General features: G+C 41.1%; 1 protein-coding gene across 2 annotated transcripts in view; it reads left to right on the forward strand.

Moving 5' to 3' along the window:
* Window positions 1–24,427, forward strand: part of PLAG1 (PLAG1 zinc finger) — a 54,351-nt gene that overhangs the window by 16,188 nt on the left and 13,736 nt on the right. The gene's annotated exons all lie outside the window — the stretch shown is intronic.

Here is a 24,427-nt window from a genome sequence, read left to right on the forward strand (position 1 = left end):
TGTGTCGTGTGCCACAGCAGCCTCTCAGGCTTGCTGCTCTTCCTGCTCCCCTCCCGCCCCTCCCCGGGAAAGAACTCTGCCATCCTGCAGGTTTTGTTGAGTTGTTATCCTTTCTTCTGCAGCGTGCTTTGTTTTTTTAGAGCACCTTTGCACAGCTGTAAGAATTGTATAAAATAAACAACTGCCCTTRGAGGATTTTTGTGTGAACTTGGACTCCAGCTTGTTTGTTTGTACCTTTCAGAATTACACCCAGAATTGCTTAGCCACAATTTTGTGTTGCTCCACTGAACTAAAGAGGGGAGTATTTTTTCATGGATTCTAAGGAGGAAAATTCTTAATCCACCTCTAACCAAAAATACAGTATTATTTCTAATACAGTATTATTTGTAATAAATTTGGTATTCAAATGTCCAAGGAGAAACAGCAGAGCAAGATTAGACAAAAATATCTTGTATTTGTGTGAGATTGTCTCTTGTAAGCAGTCATGCTTTAAGAAAGGAACAGGAAAGATTCTTTCTTGATATAGTCCTCCTCCCCCTGCTGTCTCATGCCATTCCGTTCTTAGGATCGGGAATTATCCTGGTGTTTGCTTCTTAGGGCTGTTTGAAAATCATGGATATTTTGAAGGAAGTTGAGATGCTGTTTCTGATGCTATTTGTATCCTTCCGGTGAGAGTTTCGCAGTGTCAACTTGTGGTGGTGTGTGCCACCTGCCCAATTATGCTTTTCTTTGGCAGGAAGGCCTACAAATAAGAAATTTTTTTTGGGGGGGGAAGTTGGTCGCTCTTTTTTTTTTTTTTTTTTTTTTTTTTTAAAAAAAAAAAAAGGTCAACCTGTGCTCTCTGACAGCATTTCTTAGGGCTAGAGTTGCAGTCTCACCTCTTCCCTTGCACCAAAGGGGTCTGGCAAGTTGTCTGGAACTGTAAGTTGATCAGAAGTGACTCTTCAGCTCTTCAGTTTCAGATGTGATCTTGGTATTTGATTCTCTTAAGAGCTGACAAGCTTCCCGGTGAGGAGAGAGAATTTTAGTAGCTACCTTTGGAAAGAGAGAAATATTGGTTCTGGTGTYCTCTGGGATAAGCCCTCTGGGGCAAGCTGAAAAGTAAAGCTTGGGAAGGTTTGGAGCCTAGATAACTGAAAYACTCTTTTCCAGTAACTATAGATACTGTGGTCTTTCACAGGAGAGCAGTGGACAGGAAGAATGTTTGTTTCCAAGCACCGATGACCGGAGAAGAATAAATAGAACTAAAGGAGGCTTTAGGAGTATTGTTGCTTTGTTAATGTCTTTAAAAAAAAACAGCATCCATTTTTAGGGTTCAGTGTGCTAGAGGCTGAAAAGGAAAACGCAGCAGGCATCTGTCCTTCCCCTGACAAGCCAACAGTGTTACTTGAAAGAGGAGAACTGAGACATGTGGAAAGGAAAGGGAAAAAAGCAGTTAGAGTACTTGCAGTTGCATGTGTCTGCACTGTTTAATTTTGTGTGTTAATTTAACAGCATGGCACAACAGTGACTGACAAAGCCAAATTATGTTCCTCTCAGTCATCTCCATGGGCACTCCTATGCTATCCTGTTTTTCGGACATCGGATCACTGAAGGCAAATACCCAGTGGGATGCTAGTTCTCAGAGCCGTATGTATCCCGCAGATGGGAGTTCACAAGCCGGTTTTCTGGCTGGAAACTTATACATGGATCTTGACAATGGAACATATTTATACAGAGCTCTGGTATGCTCTCTAGCACGTTTGGTGTTTTGCTTTAGGCTCTGGATACTTTGAGAAAACCTGCCCTATAGCTACAAGTCCCTGCCCTGATGAAATGCCGAGCACTTGTATGTTGTTTCTGACTCCTGTGATGGAGAGACACCTCTTGCCCGACCTGCATCATGATCCTTATGCTGGGAAGCACCTTGATACCAAAGGAGGAAAGCCTGCAGTGCATGCACAGCATAAAATGCAGAATGAGAATAAAGTAAATAACTCTTGTGGGGTTTTTCCTTTAGTTATTTTTTTAAGAATCAACTTTCTGTGGAATTTTTGGAAGAACCTGTTCTGAGTTTACTAGGCAGAGTTTTTCAAAACCATTGTCTTCATAATCTGTTTAGAATGCAGCTTTCACTGCCTTTGACTTCAGCTTCAGGCACTAAGTATTTCTGCAAATCACTCCTTGTAGGCACATGCCAGGGACTGGGAAAATTAATGACCTTCTCTGTAGCATTTAGTTTAAATGACACAGAATCTYTAGTAGAATCTGAGTCCTCTAGGATTGCATTCAATTAACTGACTCAAAACATTGATTTCTGAGTTAATAATGAGATTGTGGAATAAGTAATCAAAAAAATTGTCTGAATTTAGGTAGAGTTCACAGGAATGACAKCTGCACCATTATCTGTCTTATTTCAAGTCTGCATCTCAAAGAAAGGTGTTCAAARGAAAAGTAGGAAAAGTCTGCCAGAACTTTTTGATCCAGACAAAACTTTCCTTTCTATTAGCCTTTATATTTTGGAAATGCAGCRCTGTTTTGAATGAATAAAAAGTGAAGAAACGGAACAGGGTAGCATATTCTAATTTATAAAATTTCAGCCCAAACAATGGCAGTTTGGCAAAGTTGTAGGTTGTCTTAAATAGAGGAATTTGTCATATGAAAGCAAGTGTTTGGCAGCATGGTGAAATGTGATCCTACTCRTTCTGCAAACAGTCAAATATACTGGATTTGAGTTCACATTTGTACCAACTGACAGCAGTGTGGGTTCTTGTGTAAATTAACAGAGGAATTGTCCTGCTTTGAAATCAAGGATTGTTGGGGAACTGTTACTGCAGGGCTTTGCAAGCCTGATCAAGGCCTGAGATGACAGTGCTTTTATTTAACCTGATAAATGCTGATCAGATTGTATGTTTGTATTTTATTTAGTAAGAATAATTATACTTGTGTGCATATTAAAACCTGGTGTTCTGTTTCTGACACTGGCAAAGCCAAACATGTCAGAAAAGCTAGAGGAGTAGGAATGATACTCCCAGAGTATTCGCCTGATTGTCAATAATCCACTTGTCAAAGGCCTCCTGAGCTAAACATGATGAGTTTGTATTTAGTAACTTTTACTGGACTTTTTCCATAACTATTTCATGTGGCCTCTTGAGCTTTTGTAAACTGTAAAGTGTCTAAACATGCTGTTGCTAGGATTTACACTGCAGAAATGTGTGAAAAGCAGGTGCGTTGCCCTCTCAACTCTATGTCCTTTCATTTAATTTCGCATCTCCAGCTTTCATTAGAAGAGCTGCCAGCCTGTTCAGCTTTGTCTCTCCAGCCATTTCAGCTCAGGTGTACCTGCATGCTGTTCATTTGCAGCTCCCTTTTCWTCATGTGTATTGATTCCTCAAGAGAACTCCACTTGCTTCATGGGGTTTGATTTCCCTTTTTAAGTTATGTTGCTTTTTCACTGATACGTTGTATTTGTTCATGTGTCCTCCTACCCACACCCCCGCTGTTTTTGAAGTTCATGCTTTCTTGCCTGGTGTCGATGTCAAGCTTACTGTAGTACTTCACTGGATACTGAGAATTAATTGTTAGGAAAAACATCAAACAGGCAGCAATCTATGGTGTGTGTGTGCCTCCTCAAGACTGTACAAGAGCTAGGTAGCATGGCAAAGATACAGGACAAGCTGATGAATGAAAAAARACAGTGAAACAGTTTCCGTGCAAGGAAGGCCTAAGTTGGCTTAGAATTTTCAACTCTGTGAGAGACTGCAAAAGAAGAGTACTGAGAATAGAGATTTTGTATCACAGACAGAATGATAAAGGAACCGTGACTGGTATTGATGGGATGAAGGGTGAGCAAAATCATTAGCTAAGAGGAAAGCGAAGTAGTGGGAAATGGGCTCAGTTTAAGCTAATAGAAAGCTGTTGTTAATAAAATGTGAAATTAAGCTGTGGCAATCCTTGCCATGGGATGTTGTCAGTACAAAAGCTTACATRTGCACAAGAGAGGGCTGCCAAAATAGTGGAAAAGGGGGGCATTAAATCTATCTAGATCTCTGAGCCCCTAAATCACAAGTGGTGATACTTCCCAAAATACTGCACACTTGTCTTCCWCATGATCTGCTGTTGGCTGTTACTGGAGCAAGGCTGCGGGCAGGATGGACTTTTGCTCTGGCCTGCAAGRACCATCGTTGTGTTGCAATGAGTATTCAGGGACCCCGAACCGGAACAAATCACCCAGAACTGGAACAAATCACCCTGGCTGAGCCAGATGCCTTGCTGTCACAGAAACCATGTCTGTTTCTGTGAACCTATATAGAGCCACTTGCAAACCAGTGAAGTTTTTTCCATGTAAACTTAAAGCCAGTGTTTTGTTGTCTAAAAAGCCTTTTAATTTCCAGCCTAAACTTATTTTGATAAGCTTACACTTAGGCTTCTTTGTTCCAGCCCTCCTGACTGTCCTTTTGGTGTACTTATTAAGAACTTAAGGGTTTTTTTCCCTGTGGTCAGATGTTTTGTTGTACTAGGCCAGATACATTTTTTGTGAGTATGTATTACCAGATTTATACATGGTGTTCCCAGGAAGATCTTGGTAGTCTGCTGTAGTAGCATCTTTATGTCCCTTCCTGCACTGAAAATACAGCCGCTTTTTTTAGTCATTACATTTTCTTCCTTCTGAACCAGCTCTCTTTAGTGACTTTTGCTAGCTGCTTATAGGAGGGTTATACAYAAATCTTTTCCTTTGCTGCTGCTTCTAACTAACCGTTCCTCACTTCTGAGCATTAATCACTAATCTCTAAGTGCATTACTCTGTTCTTTGTTGTTAGTTATCATCCTGTTTCTGTCCTTTAGATCTGTCACCATTTTTCTTGTGTTGTTTCAGTCTGCATTGTATTTCTGCTACCTCCTAGTTCTGTATTTTCTACATATTTTCATAGTGCTTACTTAAAGGCATAAAAAAAAATCCTGAATGAAAATGTTGAATCAAAAATACTAAAGACCAGTCTTGGCAAAAGTCCATAACTAACATCCTTCCACCTTTTTCTGAAAGAAATCTCTTGTCATCGCYTCTTGATCTGCTGCTTTTCGTGCCATAGTATGCTTGAACTAACTCTTCTCCTTTCAGCTCAACGTGTTACTGCTCAGGTGGTAGTGTAGCAGATTCCTTATTGAGTGAGACTAGAACTGTTGTGCTTCTTTTATATAAAGTCTATTTGTAATGTTGAAGGAAAGTTGGGTGTTTGACATGGTTCAGCTTTTAAAAATCATGTAGCATTTTGTTTGATTTTTTCTTTACCTTCATGTTTTCATTCTTTCTTTGAAAATGTACTCCAAGCAAGAGGCCGTGCTATCATCATTAGTTCTATGTCCAGATGAATTTTCTTCACCTTTCTCAGTATTGAAATGAGGCAAAAAATGTGTACTTGGATTTGATGCTGTTCTGAGACTGTTCCATGTCACCACAGCCTTGCTTCCTGTTAAATCAGAAGACAGTATTTCAATATGAAAAGTAAGATCATATAAGTGTGGTGGGCATTTTTTTTTATTATTTAACCTTTCAGAAGGCCCTGTGTTGGTCTTTGTGGCTGACAGTCATCTCTGGTGATGAGGACTGTAAACTTGTACATTATTTTCACTCTAGTGGGAGTAGTGCATTCAAACAGTTGCCCAGTGCTTTCTCTGTTGTGACTGTAGATGTTGGGCAGGCTTAGATTGCACCAAGTTTATTCAAGGAAATCTGTGCACTGCCAATAATAATATGGACTTAGTAGTTTAGTACTTTTCTTCACCCCTACAAAGGTGAGAGCATCTCACAGTGCCATGATACTGCATTAATCTGCTGTGGTCAGTCTRTTCTGTCAACTTGGTTCCTCTTGGGTGTTGGGTCTGCAAGACAGAGCTGGTGCCTAGTCCCCTTGTTCGTCAGGGTGCTGGAATTGCTGCCATTCCTGACTCTGAAAGGCTGGTCAGTATAGTCAGTACCAAGAGACCACTGAAATCTGTGGGAGTCCCAAACTGCTCATCCCTGTTCATGGGGTGGCTCTTCTCTGCCTCCTCTTGTGCTGATGAAAAGCCTCTCCAAAGACTTGGACTTCATGGAAATGGTTGGAATTCTTTCTGTAGGGTTAATTTGACTGTTTTAGCTCTTTAGGGTTAACTTGAATGTTTTAGGTCTCTTGCCTGGCACAGTGTGTGGCCAGACAAGCACCAGTGTGAGAGGGAAAGGAAAAGAAGGGAAAGGAGGAAGAAGCACTAAACTGTTTCAGTGTGGAGGCATGCTGAAAATAACTAAGCTCTGAACAGACTAACAGAGTGCTGAYGTGTGCTGTCTTCAACATGACAGCTGGACAGATGTGTCCATCTCYGATCACAAAGCATCAGCCAAGAGGCTGTGCCAGAGCTGTGTCTGAGCTGCTCATGGGTGAAAAGCTAAAAATCTCAGCTGTTTTTGCCACGTGGGCTGGCTTCCAGCAAGGAGATGGCTTGTGTCTGGCCAGCTTGGCATGTTGGTTGGGCATGATTGTCCATGCCTGTGGCTGACCCAGTAAACAAGGGGCTTGCTTAGGTGGAGTTACCTAATGCTGGAGATAGCTGCTCTGCTTTTGGGATTGGATCCAGAGATGAGAAGGTAACTGCTGAAGCTGCTTGCCAAGGCAGCTATCAAATCTGATGAAGGATCAGGCCTTGAGGTTAATTAACAGCAATTATCTTTACCATAGCTATATCTATTCTGAGTGATTTTTCAGGGGTTTGTTTTGTGTGGAGTTTTGTTTGTTTTGAAAAGTTGATGCCTCATAGTGCTGGTTTGTGTGGAATTCAAGGGAAATATCAGCCCTCATCCTGGCAAGTACAGCTCTTTGGGTACAAACCTYGGTTTTGGTGACATCTGTGGTACCAATGAGAAATTAAAATGAGAATGTCTGATACATTCTCTTATCTTCATTTGGGAAAGACTCCTCCAAAAGCACCCCCCTGCTTTGGTAARGAAACAAGTGATTTCAGAAAGAATCATGTTGAAATCATCAGGGCATTGTACCTGTTTTGGTAGCRTGTCTTTTTTCTTAGCCATTCATTTGCATAACCCTAGCTCTTTTTTACCTTTATGGGCCCTTTTCTTTAGCAGATGTTTCCCCCTAGCTCTAGTCGTGGTGGCAGCTTGTGCAAAATGGTGGGACTGGGTGAGTTTGGGGAGAGGAATGGRAGGTTGTCATCACTACAGGTCATAAATAAATGTATTATGTGTGGTTGATAATATGTAACAAGTGTGGTTCAGTAGGGTGAGCTTCCAGCTCTTCCTGCAGAAGGGAATGCACATCTTCCTTTACTCTGGCACGTTTCTGCAAGATGAAAGGAAGCAAGAAAAAAACATAATTTCTCTGGCCAAGTTTCTATGTGCTACTTTTTGATGTGTTCTTACTGATGGAAGGCTTGGGTGCTGTGCTGTGCTGTCAGCACCCGTTACCCAGCGTGATGAATCCAGGCTCCGTGTTCACAAGTATTGGTTCTCTTCCTAAAGAGWGCTCATTTGGGCTCTTACAAACAGCGATGGAATGGGCATGAGTCTGCATCTCCCTTTCCTCCCTCTGGTACTCAGATTTCAGTAAGCAGGGCATTTGCACTTTGAAATTTGTAATTGTAGCATTATCTGTTAGAAATAAAGAAAAAAACCTGCTAAAATAAGTAGGATAGAACACACTAGGTCTACTTCAGATAAAGCTGACCATTACTGTGTGCAATTAGATCAAGTGTTTTAAAGGATTAGTAGATATTATATTTTAAGTGATTGGTTAGTGGTAGGAAGTAAGGCTGCCAGTGAAATTTTTCTTCTAGAGTCCAGATGCAAAGATCTCTTATTAAAATTTATCCAGTTGTTTAGCTTTTCTTAACACAGGGTTCATAGGTCATAGAAACAAGTGCAGTATGAAATTTCATACTCAATAGTCACTTGCTTTTAAAGAAGAATAGTAATATTCCATCATTTCAGAAGACAAGTTACTGCTTTTTGCTGTCAGCATATGTCCCTGTGTGTTTACATTTGTGTGTATCCTAAACTTTTTCGTTTTGATTTTTGTTCAGATATTTTTATTTTTAGCAGTAGGAGCCCTTACAGGCTCCAAAGGATTTCATTGGCTTTCTTCTAGATGCTTTCTTCTAAGAAAAGGTGACCATACCAACGATGTGAAAAATCCTCTCCCCAGCATTGCCTTGCAATTTGTTAACACTGCTGCTTTGCCTCTGTTTGGCTTTGTTTCACTTTTTAGCTCCTTGTCCTCTTCACAGRAGTCTCTGTTTCAGGGATTTTTTTTTTTTTTTTACCAACTTTTCTTCTGTCACACAGAGAGAGGGGTGAAAGAAAAGAGGACTTTCTAATAACTGTTTATTAAGAGAGCTTTGCTGTTCCTAGTCCACAATAATTTGCCTCTGTTTCCTCTTCCTTAATCTCATTTTGCCCTTATTTCCAAACCTCCTCACCTTCATTGCTGATGACTCCTCCCTCCCTGAKCTTTGTGTTTGGATGAAGCTGGGAGGCGTTGCTGGATGCCAGAAGCGCTCAGTTATTACTTACACAGGGAAACTTCATCCTGTTTGACAAGCATACTATTTGTAGCCTTGAGGGATATACCTGAAGGGCACTGAGTTTCCACTCTGAATTTAAGCAGATTAGATTATGTATACATATTTGTTGTGACTTGGCAGGTATCCCAGTGCCCGAGGTCTTAAAACATATACTTTGCTATACTCAAGGCAAGCTCAGCTGCATGTTTCAAAAGATGCTCTGGGGAGATGGAAAGCTGTTGTTTGGAGTCCGCAAAAGTGTTATGCTCTCTAGATCTGATWCAACACAGGAATTCTGACTACTGTTCTGTCTAGTCCTGTATTTTGTCTTGATATTAGGTGCTATCAGATGCCTCGAGGGGTGGTAATAACTGTAAGATATAAAGGAGAAGATTCTCTCTTACTTCACTCCCTGCTGATTTGTATTTTATGCTGGAAAAAGAGGGTTGGTATTATTATTTCCTGAAGCCCTCTTGAAATCATATTATAATTCTGGATGATGCAGTTATCTATGTAAWTCTTGTCTGTCTAATTGTATACTACCTTCTGGCAATCTCACGGGCTAATACTTTGCTGTTAAAAAATCAAGGTTTAGTGGTTATTCATTTAAAATTTGCTCTGCTGTGGTTTTGTTGAGTGTCTCTGTCATAAGAACAGATGAAACCTGTTACTCTGAATCTGAACAAGTTACTCCATTGCCAATAATTTTAATAGTTTTATCTTGTCATCTTGTTAAAGAAAAACAAACAAAAAATCCCCACAAAACAACAAAGACACAAACATAAAAATGYAGCTCAAAATTCAGGTGCTGCGGATATGCTGGAGGGAACTGTGAAGTCAAAACAGCTGTATTTTATGAAATTCTGTTTGGTATGGCACTTTTCCTTATAAGGACCAATGACCAATTGYTTTGATTATTTAGAAGGAAAAAATTCCATGAGAACTGTTACTGAAAATGACTAACTTGGCAATTGTGATCTGTCGCTCTCTTAGAGCATTTGATGTAATACTGAATTTAAGATAGCTGAAACATCCAGTTAGCCCCTTAGTGCTTCAGCTGTTCCTATGTGATCTATTTATTGCATTTTCTTGTAAATTGCTGATGATATCTGTAAATAAATACTCCTCCTTTTTGTAGTGTTGTCTTCTTAATATCCAGGCCTCTGTAAATAAAGAACAGCCTGTGCACCTAATAGAAATCTCTAAGACTTGGTCTGCGACGCACAGTGACTCACAGGCTTTTGCAGCAAGGAGCTGAAGTGATTCCTCAGGTTTTGYCACCAGAGCAGGGAAGCCTTGGAAAGAGGAGGATGGCTCTGCARCTGCTTATGGGTGGTGGAGGCTCTGAAAGAGCACAGCGTTTGGGGCTGCACTTTAGAAACTAGGGATGAATGGGTCTCGTTGCAAGAGGCGGGAAGTCTTGACAGAGAGGTAGGCTGGATTTGGTTAAGTAGTTTTGTTTCTTTCTTTAAGCAAGGACTGGAAGTTGATAAAAAACGTGTAAGCTGATATGCCTTAGATATGGGCTGCTTTTTGCTCAAAATTTCAGAGGGGGATGTGAGAGAGATGTGACCAGGACTTAGCAGATTTGAAGTGTACATGTACATCTGGCCCATTCCTTTAGCATCTTAGTGGCTTACAGAAGATGCTTGAAAGTAGTTCCTACAAATCTGTTTGTGYTCTCTGTTAGAGTTGTCCCTTAAAGGTAGAGGATGAGGAATAACKTATTGTGAGAATTTYGTTGTTTTTGTTGGGTTTTTTTCACATTTTGTATGATATTCTTCCTATGTGCTGAAAAAGAGATTTTTCTCTAACAAACAGAAACTGCATGCAAAATTCACTGCATTTTCYGTTCTTTACTTCTATTTTCCTTTTCTAAGTATGGAAACACAGGATTCACTCAAGCAAACAATAGATAGAATTGTCCCTTTGTGAACTTTAAAAAGGATGAAATGAAGAAAGAATGYCTAGGCTGATGAATACTGGGAAATAATTAACAAAACCAATTTACTGTGACTTAGTCCACAGTAGGATGTTACCTTAAACACAGTGCAGTTTGTCTTACAGCATCATGTGTCCATGCTGAACTGAATTCTCAGTGTTACATCACAAAGGACTACTTTCTGTGGTAAATGCTTGCTGTGGTGTGTTGGGGTCCACTCAAAGTTGTTTTGGGTTGATGGCTTATGATACGCTGGAGTTTTTATTTCTTCCCACCTGGCTCACTACCTATGTCCTTCTTTGCTCCAGGATCTTCCTAAGTAGAGATAGATACTCCATACATGTTGGCAGGTAGGCAAGAAGCGTGCTGCTTTTTGTGGTGGAGCTTGTAAGACAGTTGTGTRTGAAAATTGATTAGTTTTGAAGAGTCTGACTGTGCTCTGGTGCCCTCCAGTTCATCTGTGACTGAGCCTACTCAGRTACGAGTTGTTATGGGATGGACAGRTACAGGTCAYTACCCCCATAAATGAAAGATAGRAAACACACCTGGACTGGYCTTGGGAATGAATCAGCACAAGKCACCCCAAAGGATATAGCAGAAGACAAACACAACAGGATTCGTAATCAGTGCCCTCATGCGTGCACAGGGCTGAAAGTGACATTGCCACCAAATCCAGGAGTGAATTATTTTTTTTCTCTCAGATGGTGCATAGTGCCATAGCAGAGGCCTGAGGTTACTGAGTTTGAAAAAATCAACCTGAAAAAGTCAGTAGCCTCACCTRTGCCATAGTGTCCTCCTGGGCCTAGGCCTGCTGCAAAGCACTGTGTCTCCTCAGCTGTGAACAATACCCAAGAAATGGCTGCAGGATCCTCTGGAGGCTGGAGGAGGAAACTGATCTGGTAAGTATTGCATGTCCAATTGCACAATAACTTCACAGGGGGGTTTAAACTATTTTTTTCYGGAGCATCGCTCCATCACTCAGTATCAGCCTTTCCTTTGCCATTGAACTTAGCCATTCTCAAACTTGTGTCAGATTTCTGTTTTATTTCTCTTCTGTGAGCTCCTCATCCACACAGATGTGCTGCCACTCACTGGCCACCTCCAAACCTCTACACTGCAGCTACTGTCCCTCCATCCTTTCATTTCTCGTACTGTCTCACCCGCAATATCAGCCTTTACTGTTGGTATCCCCTACCCTTCTCCCTGATCTTTGCTCAGCTATCCTTGCTTACTTCCAGTCCAGCTGTACTGACGGGCTTCTCAGAAACTTTATCAGCTCCCTGATACCTCCGTGTCTTTTCCTTCCCCTCATCCTCTGTGCTCTCTACCCTTTGAGTAAAACCCATTTCATGAGGAATAGCATCAAGTTATCTTAGCTGCCCAAATCAGTTATCCTCACCATCCAAAGCTTTGCAACTCTGTCCCGTACCCACCTTGCCCTATTTGGAAAGGCTGGAAATCTCCAGGAGAGTGCTGACCCTGCTCTTGGTGCTGATGTCACCATGGAGCATGCTGCCAGGTCCCTGCCTTGGGGGCCAAGGGGCTGTGGGAAAGGCACAAAGCAGCCCAGCCCAGTTAGATGCAGCAAGGAGCTGCCTGTCCCAGCTGAGCTGAAGCCATGTCACAGCTTGCCTCCATGCTCCCTGGAGCTTTGCTCCTCTTGTGGGTGCAAGGGGCGATAGTTTGAAGTCTGGAGGGAGCCGTGTGTTTGGGGGTGTGCACAAATATAGAGAATAGATGGTGTTGTATGGGACGGATTCCACCTGCCYGTGTGACATCCTTCAGCTTAGCAAGTGTTGGTTTGCCTTCTTTCCTGTCAGTGACTGTCATTTCTGTGCTGCTGACTCATCTTTTGTAGTTTCTCCGCTACCTGACTCSACAGTTACAAGAGCTCTTGATCACACTTTTTGATGCTTTTGCATTTTCTTTCTTCACTCTTATTCCCCTCAGTGAAATGTCATCTTCTCATCAGTCTTATTTTAAAGTTTTAATGATATATTTCTTTGCTCTCCCAAACAAGATTCCCACTTTTCTGCCTCCTTTCTCAGTTGATTTGATCTCCTCTCATTTCCTTGTCGCTAATCACAGCCTTCCCCAGCTTTGGTTATGCTGCCCCCCTGCTCCAGACTTTAGTCATGCTCTGAGTGTTTATACATCCTAAAGCAGTCTCAAATATAAAGCTGTGCTGTCACAGAGTTTCGCTGGTGTGCTCAATCTTCACTCAGGGTGAAGTACACAAAGATTTTTGAACTGTGTTGCTGTTCTAAATCTTCTGTGTATTAGAATGAGCTTGTGTAGATCTAAAAGCTGCTGCACAGTTTTCTTAGCTTTGCAGTATATTTTACAGCAGTTTTCAGGAGCCGTAAAAAGAGTGAAAATAGTGTGTAAGAGGGAGGCTTGATACAGAAAGTGCAAGTAAAGGAGGTGTTGGGTTGTTAGTTTGGGGGGGGTGGTTTCTCTTTAGGAAAATGCTCCTCTAACATTCTTGGATAAAGCTTATTGATAGGTAATCTTGCAGTGCTTTAACAAAGTTTGCCTGTTGTCTTTATTAATGAGGCAATTAAGTCTCTCAGGAATTTGTTAGGGAGTAATATCCTTCAGCATAAGGACAACTAGTTTCCCATGGATGCAGTTAMATATGTAATACCTATTAGTTTTTTCTTTAAAAACAAAATTAMAAAAACAACAAACAATCAAAAGGAAAACCCTTTATATGCAAATTCCCTAACCAAGTGTCTGACCATTTCAACTTTTGAAACAATAGCAACCAACTAACCCCATTATGCATGTCTCAGAAAAACCTACAACAGCATATGTAGTATGTGGAAGTAATTTGAAAGGCATCTTGCAGTTTCAAAGGGCACACGGTGAAAAGAGAAACTGGGAGAAAAGAATCTAAATGTGGTCATGAGGGAAGAAACCAGTTAATAGTATTAAAATAGACTTTGTAATGAGTGGAGTGACTAGTAACAAAGTTATTCTTTCTGATTTCTCTTAGCGCATAAAAAAGCTGCAGCCCATATGAAGAGGGGAATTAGCAGCTAAAAGATAGCCGTCAGATTTCAGAAGATAAACAAAAGGTTGATCTGAACCTTGAAATTGTCAGCTCAGCAGAGGCAGTGGTGAGAAGAGGGTTTCCTGGAGAACCCCAGAAGATTGTGATGGATTGTGCATTTCTGGAAGGGGACAAGAATAGGCAATACATAGGTGCTAAATATAAACAGTTGTAACAAAACACTGGTCAAGCATTTTACCTCCAACACCCTGCAAAACACAGAAGATGTTTCATATTGAGACCACTATGTCAGTTGAGCTGAAATGTTTACTGACTACTCTGATTCTTGTGTATATCATCTAGAGCAGCACTCTATGCATGACTTTCTTTGTTTTTAAGGTCATTATTTTTCCCTGAAAAAAATTCACCATCAGCTAAGTTAGTAAATAAATCAATTTTTCTAAACGCCTGTCTGAAAAATTAATTGAACCCATGACTATTGTAAAACTCATCTCTTCGCAACTTTTTAAAAATAAAATGAAACTAAACATACCTTTTTGATTGCAAATTYTTTACTAGGTTAGAGCTACTTTCCCACAGCATGAAAGGAGCTCAAGCACCTTGTTGGAGAACATTTTAGAGGAACACATTCTCTGGGATTCACAAAAGCATCTCTGTTTCATGTTTCCACCTGCCCTCCAGGATTTAGCAAGTAAACATTTTCCCATAACATGCATGAAACATTGATGCTTATCATACAGTCATAAGGCTATTTTTAKTCCAAATTTTTTGTCACCATCTTCCTTCTACCTTTCTGGAAGCCTGCCCTATTAGCAGTTTGCAGGTGTTCAAGGCRAAGTCTTGCATGTGTTTTCCTCATATCCTTAATGTAGGCTTGAAATCAGGGATGCAGAGTCTACTGAGTTGCTTTAAAAAAAAGGAGAGCTTCTAAGTGGCCTTGTGTCTTAGACTGTGGAGAATAAGATTTAAATTTCAGGACATCAGGATCTTCCATCATAGATCACCCAGTTTTGGTGAGTGCTTACTGTGGTAAACTCTGCCCAGCAAGACTGAGAAAGTCTTAAGCCATTGTGTTTGGGAGGTGGAGCTGGGACAGGGTAGGACAAMGTGAGTGCATTTCACAACCTGCTTCTGTGAGAGCAGGGAACCCTATCCCTGTCCCTTGACACAACATGGAGAAGCCTTGTGCTGCTGTCAGCCTTCCTGACTTGGTTGCCCTGCCAATAATGAGATTATTACCTTGTGATTTAATGGTAAAGCTGTTTGGTGACCACCTTTCATTACAGCATTTCATGAGGCTGACAGGAGCTCCCAGAATGGTTTTGTCTTGGTGCAGCTCCAGGACAGAATCCGTGTGGACTTCTAGCAGATTCTGGCTTTGCTGCCTGAAACTGATCCAGTCGTTGCTGCTGTCACCTGAATCTGAATATTGTAGTCCAGGTGGCTATTCTGGACACTAACTGCCTGGCTTATCTCCCACTGCAGCGTTCACTTGTGTAGCTCTAAATTATGCATGACCGCTTTTAGTTGTTCACTGACCTGGCATCAAATCTCCGAATTCTTACGGATTGAGATGTGCATCCCAAATTGCATTGCCTGGCATCACAGTACTCTGGAGCACAATACTCAGTGTGCCAAATGGGAAATGGGAACAAATGCAGGCCTATGTACTTACCTCATTCACAAGGATGCTCTCGTAGCAGCAGGGTTTGTGGGGCTCTGARAAGTCACTCTCATCACAGGAAGCTGTTTAGGTGTATTCGGTCAGCATTGCACTGACAAAGCTGGTCTGTAAACAGAGTCAGAAATATGTTTGCTGTCTGTGCTGTGCAGCTTCAGAAAGGCTTGATGGTTGCAGCTTTGAAAAGGGATTTRCTTTGGTATTACCCTAAGTATTCTGCATTTTCAGTTATCCTTCCCTAAGGCTTTTGTGTTTTAGCTCACATGATCATTGATACCATTATCCAGCATCACAGCTGTAGCTGTATAGCAAAGCAATCCGCTAAATGCAACATGTTTTGTTTACTGTAAAGCTACAATAATCTATGAAGTATTTTGTTTTCACATAGGACAGCAGTTCCTAGACTGTAGGTTGTATTGGAAGTTAATGACTTGGAAATTGGGTACTCTTTCTTAGTTGYTGTCTTTCTTTGAGGGCTGGGATAAGAGGCAGAGGAAACAGGGCAATAAATAATATGAAAATCCAAGGTTACAAAAAAGCAGTGATAAACCCTGTCAAAGCTTTTGCCCCCAGGCAGTGTTGTTCAGGCAGTGTGACTCGGGGCAGGACTGGACTTTTGCTACAGGCTTTGGGCTACTGCATGGTTGCCACCTGTATCCAGTATCTGGTGTGTGTCCTGGGTAGACTACCCTGTGCTTCAGTCACTTTATATCTGTCCTTCATTCTTTTTGGTCCAGAATTGACCTTTCCAACCATCAAGCGTAGCATCATGAGGGAAATTAACTCGTGTGAAAAGCCTTGTGCTAATACAGTCCTTGCAGCTGTTATGAGGTATTGAGATATTTTTCAGCCACTAATTTGCCCCTCTTATTTGAGCTTGTGTTAACTAGTAAGACTAAAGCACCAGAAACCCTTTTACTTGAATGATAGCTGAAACTGTTAAAAACATCTTTCTTTAGTTATGATTTGCTAGGTGACTGTCCCAAAAAGCAAAACTTTTGACTTCCTATCCRATCTATCTGTGCTCTGCAACCTAATTATGTTGTCTAAGTGGTCCATTGTAAAGTATTCACATTCAGATGCAAGTATGTAAAATCATGGTTTGCTATAATAAAGCATAGAATTGGTGGCCACTTGCACAGGAATGATCATTTGATAAGAATCAAATAAGCATTTGTAAGAAAGTCCTGTCTTGGGGAATTGGAGATCTTGGGAAGCATCAGCAAGAAGTAAAGATGTTTTCGTTCAAAAATCAAAATGAACCTTATCAAAAAGGCTTTTTAAGGAAAGTAAGAAGCCATAATGTAAGAGGGGAGGTCTTTGCACATGTGAATGACAGTGTAAGAGGTAGGATCAAAGGCTAGAAGGTCAATTCTCAAATAAAGGAAAATACCAGTTAAATTCCATGGAGATCTGTGGAGCATGTTTATGAATGATATCAGTAAGGGGATGAGCAGTCAGGTGAACAAGTTTGCTGTGAAGAATAAAGCCAGCTGTGGAGAACAACATGGAAGAACAACAGGGGGACATTAAAGTGCCGAGGACTGTGCAACAAAATGGGTGATAAAATTCAGTGTAAATAAATAAGGAGGATGATAACTGAGAAGAATAACTGTGCAGAATAATCCTTATTATATACTAGATTATGAGTTTGAGCTGAGTATTACAACTGAGTAGTGAGATTTGGGAATTGTGATTGGATATCATGTGAAATCATGAATTMATTGGTCACCAAAACACAACCCAAATATCAGAGTAAAAAAGTAGAGAATGAATTTTGAGAATGTCATTACAAGAGTGTAATGTCCAGTTGCCTTCCAAGTGCTGTGTGTGTTTCTGGAGCCTTTAAAGGATAATTAGAACTGGAAGAAGCTCAGAGAAGGTTAGAAGGATGATGAGCTACATGGAGKGGCTTCCATATAAAGAACATTTCTGTAAATTGGGACTTTGGGTGGGAAAGGAATTAATTGAGGGCAATGTTGTGGAGATCTGCAGAGGAAGGAAGAAGACTAACAACTRCCTTTCAAAACAAGCCTACACAGTTAGGAGGGAAGGCAGATCCAGAGCTTCAAAAAGAAGAAGGTTCTCCATGAAATCTATAGTGGAGACACCTGTGGGATGACTTGTCCAACATATGTTGTAGATWCTATAAAAAATTACGTGATGTCGGGGAGAATCGTGGACTAGTGCTTGGAAGGGTTATGTGCTGGAAGTTGCCAAACTAACAGAAACCACACATGGTTGAGGAAGTCCCTGACATCAAAGGAGTTTGTGGTCAGAAGAGAATCAGAGAAATACCACATGTCYGTGACCTGTTCTGTACTTTTGGCTATTACTGAAGACAGAATACTGGCCTAGATGTACCGCTAATCTCGCTCACACACCTACGCTCATTTTAACATGCCTTGTGACAAAGGAGAATACTTTTCTTTAAAAACAATTAATTTCTGTCCATATTAGTGTATAATGTCATGCACCTTTCGGTTGTGTGTTTGGGCTTACATGTGCATCTACAGGATTTGCTTTTGCATTTTATTATAAAAATGGCATGGTCCTGTATGTGGATTAAATAGTAACCAAAGGTTGTTTTCACAGCATCATCACTTTAAAAACCAGTGCAGATTATTCTTGAGGAGGGGGAGTGGGTGGTGATGGTGTGATTCCAAAACACATGAAAACCCTTCCGCAGGTTTGAAAAATTCTAACAGTAATAACWCTAACAATGTTAATTGTATCACAGTCTCTCCAAAGTTTTTAGAAAAACATCTATGCAGTGCCATAGAGATTCTGAAAAAGCCCATAAAACCACAATCATCAGATGGGTTAGCTCTAGGCAGCTCTTGTTTCCTTTAATTTAGAATATAACCAGGAATCCTTTAGAACATTTAGTAACCAAAACTGAGCTCTCAAGATTTAAAGTGGACCTAAGTAATCTGAAACATGGAAAGCCCACAAAGAGATGCTGGATGGTATTGTAGGTTTTTTTTTTTTTTTCTTTAAATTACAGACTATTAGATCATGCTAAAATAAACATTAATAAGTTCATGTTCTACTTTTCCAGAAACTTAAGTGGAAAAAAAAGGCAAGCATGATAGAATTTTTCTTCTGTGTTCTGAAAGTGAAGTTATGTAATCCTCTTTCTAGTGTAGCATGTTATGAGTTACTTTCTAAAATKAAAAAGCTGGTTGTCCAAATTTCGGGATTGTAGTACAGCTCTCAAAATTGCATAGAATTATGATCATGAAAAAAAAMATATTGAACTTAATAGTCATATAAATAACCTATTTTTGTATGATGGTTACTGTCCCACAGAAATCTAGTGGTTTTTTTTCTTCCAAGTGCTTGCATTATTAATTAATGAAAGATATGTATATTTAACAGATGCTAACTAGTGAAATCTGTGTCTTTACTGCACACAATAAATCTGTTTAATCATTTTAATGCATTTGTTTCTGTTGCTACCCAAATTTCAGACTAGTTTGAAAGGATTGGGATTTTTTTCCCACTCAACCGCCTGTTTTGTGGATGTTACAAAAAAAAAAACAAAACCTAACAAAGCCTTAAATAAAATCTAGTATTAATGAATCTTGTATTTTTCTATCTTCTGTATAATACTCCATGCAGCATAATCGTAATTCTGCACACAGTAGATATTAGTAATGTGCTGTCACTAACAGTAGACTACAATGGTTGCCTGGTTTTAGTTTCAGTGCTTATGTTAGTTCATTGTGTTCTAGATGTTAGGCTGTTTCCCTGAGGGGTGAACTCTTACGTGTTATTATCTCTAAGTCGTTCYTATGTTTATACCTAAGATTGCTGGAGAGATATTCTCACTGTTTTGCCCACATCATTCCATTTTCCTGCAGCAAATTTCACGGGCAGTTCTCCTGCTGCATGCTTGGATTTGGTTCTCTTCCAGCAGCCTGTGCAYGCTCTCACTGCTGTCCTACAATGCTCCCTCAGCCACCTCTCTACACTGTAGGTTAGAGCTTGAATGCTTGGAATAGGATTGCCCTGAATTCAGCTGCCTACTGGAAGCAGGTCCTGAAGTTCAAGATAAGATAAATACAGCCTTGTATATATTAAAAAAAAACCCACACAGCAAAACTATCTGTTCTTTTGTGATTAGTTTGCAAATGTGTGTGTGCTCCCTTTACATGAAGCACCCCTGTGCAGTAGGGCCAGTGCCTACATCTTTGAATTGTTATTTGCAGTAACTGTTGTCTGAAAATGCAGCAGGCCAAGTGGCATCACCCACCTCTCAATGCCATCTCGTCCCACTGGCGCCTCAGTGTTGGACCCCTTTGTCTTTTTGCATCTGTCTGTCAGCTTATGTGAAAAGAGGAGCTGTAAAAGCCTGGCTGATTCCCAGCTGCTCTCAGGTAGGGTACCTGCCAGCTCYCCCCTCTTGCTGCCTGCCATACAAAAGTCCACAGTACCAGAGACAGGGCTCTGGGGGCCAAGATCTGTCCCTCCGGCCATTTGGCAGTGCCTTATTTTTAGACAGTTGTGCCAGCTGTCTGTACAGGTTGCTTCCTGTTCAGATCTCTTCCAAGTTACACAAAAAAGCACACAGAAAACTAAATTTCACTTTGTGAAAGTGTAGGTGTGAACCCCTCCTGGCCTAGGCAGATTTCATGGTCATACCCACTTTCTGGTTGTCTCACCCCAGCAATGCCCATTCTTCCTCCTTTCTGTCCTGCAGCATCCATGCCTCAGCTTGAGTTTCCAGATGTAGGAGAACCACAGAGAGACCTTTGTTTCTTCTTCTCCCCTCCAGCCCCATTCAACCAAGAACAAATGGGGGAGGATYAGCATCTTCCTACCAAAGACAGGATTCTCTTTCTGAATATGGGCAAAGGTGAGCAGGCTCCCCAAGCTGTCTCTTATAGAGTGACATGCTGTTCAAATAAATGCAGATCAAATGGCCTGCCAAGCACAAGCAAGAGCCCTGCATACCTTAGAAGACTTGATTTTAATTAAACTTGGAGGAAGGCACCCCTACATTCATCAATGCTTCAACATCTTTGCATGTGTTTTTCTTACCTGCATGACTRTTTGCATTGGTGGGATCAGCTTCTTCATCTGAGATGCTCCTTTACAGAAAGTTAATTCTCTRTAAGAGGGACCTCTGAACGTCACAGGTGGGCAGCTGGATCTTCTGCTGCCTGCAGCTACTCTGAGGTGAAGTTTCTGCTGCAAAAAGTCTAGTGGTTTTTTACAAAGCTGGTCAGACCTCCTACTCTCTTTGTACAAGTGTGCAGTAGGCATGTTGATCTTTGTTGATCCAGGAAGGGTGTCTGAGCCTTGCAGGGCTGCAGGTCCCAGCATGCTGTCCTGGAGCAGTTCAGGCACTTTGCCACTTGTGCCCTTAGCCCCTTCTGACAGCTATGTCAGCCGGAATATTAAATCTGCTGCCCCACAAATGGAACTGCCTAGGGAGAGGCTTGTGTGCAAGTCCACAGCACAGGGAAAGCCAGAGAAGGCTACATGGTGSTCCTTCTTTGGTTGCATTAACGTGGGGTTAGATTCCTTCATCTTCAGGACCTCTGGCAACATTGTGCCAATTTAACAGTCCCAACTGACAGGGCTGGTGAGGTTTGTATTTGGGGTCATGGAACGGTTTGGGTTGGAAGGGACTTTTAAAGATCATCAGGTACCAACCTTCATGCCACGGGCAGGGACACCTTTCACTAGACCAGGCTGCTCAGAGCCCCATCCAGCCTGTCCCTAAACACTCCCAGGGATGGGACATCCACAGCTTCTCTGGGCAGCCTGTTCCAGTGACTGCCTCTACAAGTGGAGGTRCTGTCTGTCACTTTGGCTCTTCTGAGCCACAGCGAGTGACTACATCAGCTTTCTCTTGCTGATGCTTTCACCAGCTCAGCTTCCAGCTATCCCTGATTGCTCCAACAGAGCAGCTTTCATTTGTSAGTACTTTTTAGTCAGGGGACTTGTAATCAATACTTTTTTAGACTATTAGTTACCTGGTAYAGAAAAGAGGAAAAATCATTACTTRCTCTATKGTAATRGTGGCTCTTCCAGGTGCATTTGCAATAGAGGCAGCTAAAAGCATCTGTTGTCCTTCGCTCTGAATAGGTCTTCACTGTTGGCAAACCTGAGAGAGGTTGGTCTGGAGCATCATGAGATTAGTTTGCTCCATTACCCTGAGCAGCAGCAGCTCCTTGCTTCYTTGAGCTGCACTTGTTCATCCTCTTTCCTCCTCAGCTAGGATGCCAGTCTGTGTTTCAGCTTCCCAAACCTCAAACCACATTTCCAACCAGGACATTGACTCTTGCCCACGTATTTCTCTCCCGTGCCCCTGCTCCCTTTTATCAGCCMCAGCAAACCTTGCCAGCTCAATTCAGCTCAGCACCTACACCCCTGAGATGTGAGCACAGGTTTGGGAGCAGCAGGGCAGAGGGAGGTTGTCACTCCCCRGAGCAGTGCGTTGATGGCGGTGGAGTGTGTGGTTGGATTTGTGCCATGGTGTGAGGTGGGAGCTGCTGCTGGCTGTGTTAGCTGGGGCAGTGGTGAGTGTGGCACTGCAGGGGAGTCCTTTGCCTTGTGCAAGGTTGGGAGGGTTCACAGGCACAGCCTGGATGGACATAGCTGTCTTCAGAGGACTTGGTGCTGTGCGTGTGGGTACGTGCTCACCTGGGATCTGTGCGGACAGCACTTCTTAAAGAAGCWCAGTTTCCATAGGGTAAGTAACCACTTTTCATTTTGTTTCCTTAAAGAAATACTTMAAACCCATAATGACTCTGATACTATTAACTCCTTATTGAGTTCTACCTTACTATGATTCTAATATTTCTAGGACCCTTCCTTTGGTTTAAAACTGATTTCAGGAATTAAGCTAGATTTGCTGTTTTATATAAAAGGCAAAATGACAAATACTGTGTTCTCAGTACTGTGTTCTCATTATTGCTCTTTTATTTTGAAAGAAAATARTCATGAAACTTGTTTTCCTTTTCTGTGCTTGAACCCTTTTAAGTATGAAATGCAAGTTAGGGGRAAGATTGTTGGTTATATTTCTGTATTGTCTTCATTATCCTCTCAGTTCAGATATCAAGTGTTTTAGAATATTTTCAAGTGCTGCTATTTTCTCAGATTTTTAAATAGGAACAGTGAATTTTGGAAAAAAAGTGTTACTCTTCTTTAAAAAGGAATAGATTATTTTATATTTCTATTTTAAATTATTTATCTTACATACAAGCATTTTGGGGCACTTTTTTTCCCCAATTTTTTTTATGGTTGAAATTTGAATATTATCTAACCTGGAATTCTCAGGGTGTTTGGACAGTTAGCAAAATTAGTGCCTCACAAATTCTGGAAGATCTGGTAAATTGTAAGAATTCTAAGAATTCTGACAAATTAGAGAAGTCATATTTTGTTAGAGGTAGCCAAGTGGGCTTTGGGCACGTGCATGTGACAATGCATTTTGCAGTATGATGCTTCTCTGCTTCATATAGAGAATAATTGGAACTTTGTTATTCATTAAAAATTMTTCCTACCTCATCTAGGTGAAAAACTTAATAACGTTATGAGTATAAGCAGTTACAAGAGAATGGTACMTCTTTGTCCARTATTCTGCCTCAGAGRTTTTTAACACCAAAAGTTTCTGACMAGGATGGTCTAGAAATCAGCATTATCATGGACAGCTTTTGTATTCTGCCCATAAGGAAAAGACTTTTATCCAATAGCCTGTTTATTGTTGCAAAACATAGGAATTATTTTATCTCCCRTCAAATGTATTTAATTTTTTCATTATTTATACAAATGTTGCTCCTTTTGTGTGTATGTTGTTAAGCTCTTCATGTAATRATGGCCCTGTAGAAATTGAGATCTCACTAATTGTAGATATAGCATTGCCCTCCCCTGGATCCACTGCACTGTGAATTTGCTGTATTCGTAAGGTAATGAATAAGAGTACCTGACTGTCCTCCTTCATTCTCAGCATTTTAGCTACATCTCATGTTTATCTTGCTTATTTACTTGTTCCAGTTGCTTCATTTCCCTCTGATTCARTAGTCTTTCCATGTCTCTAGTGGCCTGTCTCTGAGGGCATCTGCTTTTTGCTAGACTTTAGATATGTGGTAAGCATTGAGGACTACAAACATTTAAGAGAAAATATTAAATASTGCTGAGAGGACTTTATGGTATTTTGGATAGGATTTGTTGGGAGTGTTTTTTCCAAACAGGAGATAGTCTGTAAATATGAATAGTGAAGGGACTAAGTCCATGAGGACTTAGTCCATTATATCTGTGTGTCTGCCTTAAATATTGTCTGGTTACTGTGAACTGCCTTAGTAGAAACATCTGGGAATGAAGCTCTTCCTTTCTGCTGTGATAGTGGAAGATGTTGTGATGGGCATTGCAGGGTAACTGATTTATGAGTGTCTTGCTGGGAGAGGAGGTAAGGGGTTATCAGCATTTTCTTCCTTGAATAAGGTGATTTGGGGAAAAAAATGGTGGTGAGGGTTGTGCTCATTAGTTGAAAACAGAACTTTCTCTTTTTCTTTKGATATTGGAGCKGTTTCTGCCTCCYGCCTGTGTKTACAAAGCCCCACATAAACGTTCCTCAGCCATCAGMGAGCCTCAGTCAGTTGCTCTGAAGCATTTTTGGCATTGATAGGTGTTCAGGGATACCTGTTTGCTCCCATTCATGCTCACCAACAGAGGATGCTGAGGCTCTGTGGAGCTGAACTCGGTATCACAAGGAAGATTGCTTCCTGGAATGCATGGGAAGCCAAAAGGGAAAATGGTTTGTGTGGAGGGAAATGTTGCATTACTACAGGGCTCCTGCCAAGCAGCTTCAGCCTGCTGTGGGGTATGTGCACTGTGTAGGGCTTTGCCCTTACATACCTGGAAGGGTTGGATGGGATAAAGCTCCCCATTACAATGAACATGTTTTCTGTGTATACCTGTGTCATCCAGGAGGCCTTCTAGCAAGAAAAGGAAGACCTGCTCCAAATTTACAAAAGGATGATGGCAGGGGAAAGGGAGATATAAGGGAAATTCCAAAAGGGCTCTCTCAGTTTGCTCAGACATACCTAGACTTGCCCTCTTTTGGGATTTACCTGTAGCGTGTACATCATTAAGAGGTTTTATTGTTTTTTTAAAATTAATTTTATTTTCCTTTGCAGGTCACCTTTTAAGCTGCTATTTCCTGTATAATTAAGCAGAATGAAGGCATTAGGTTCTATTAAAGTTGGGCCTAATCCAGAATCTTCTCTTATTCAGTCCTTTCTGAGTA

Source organism: Malurus melanocephalus, unplaced genomic scaffold, assembly GCF_030028575.1.
Source record: "Malurus melanocephalus ecotype Western Australia unplaced genomic scaffold, MMel_1.1 scaffold_69, whole genome shotgun sequence".
NCBI classification, from domain to species: domain Eukaryota; kingdom Metazoa; phylum Chordata; class Aves; order Passeriformes; family Maluridae; genus Malurus; species Malurus melanocephalus.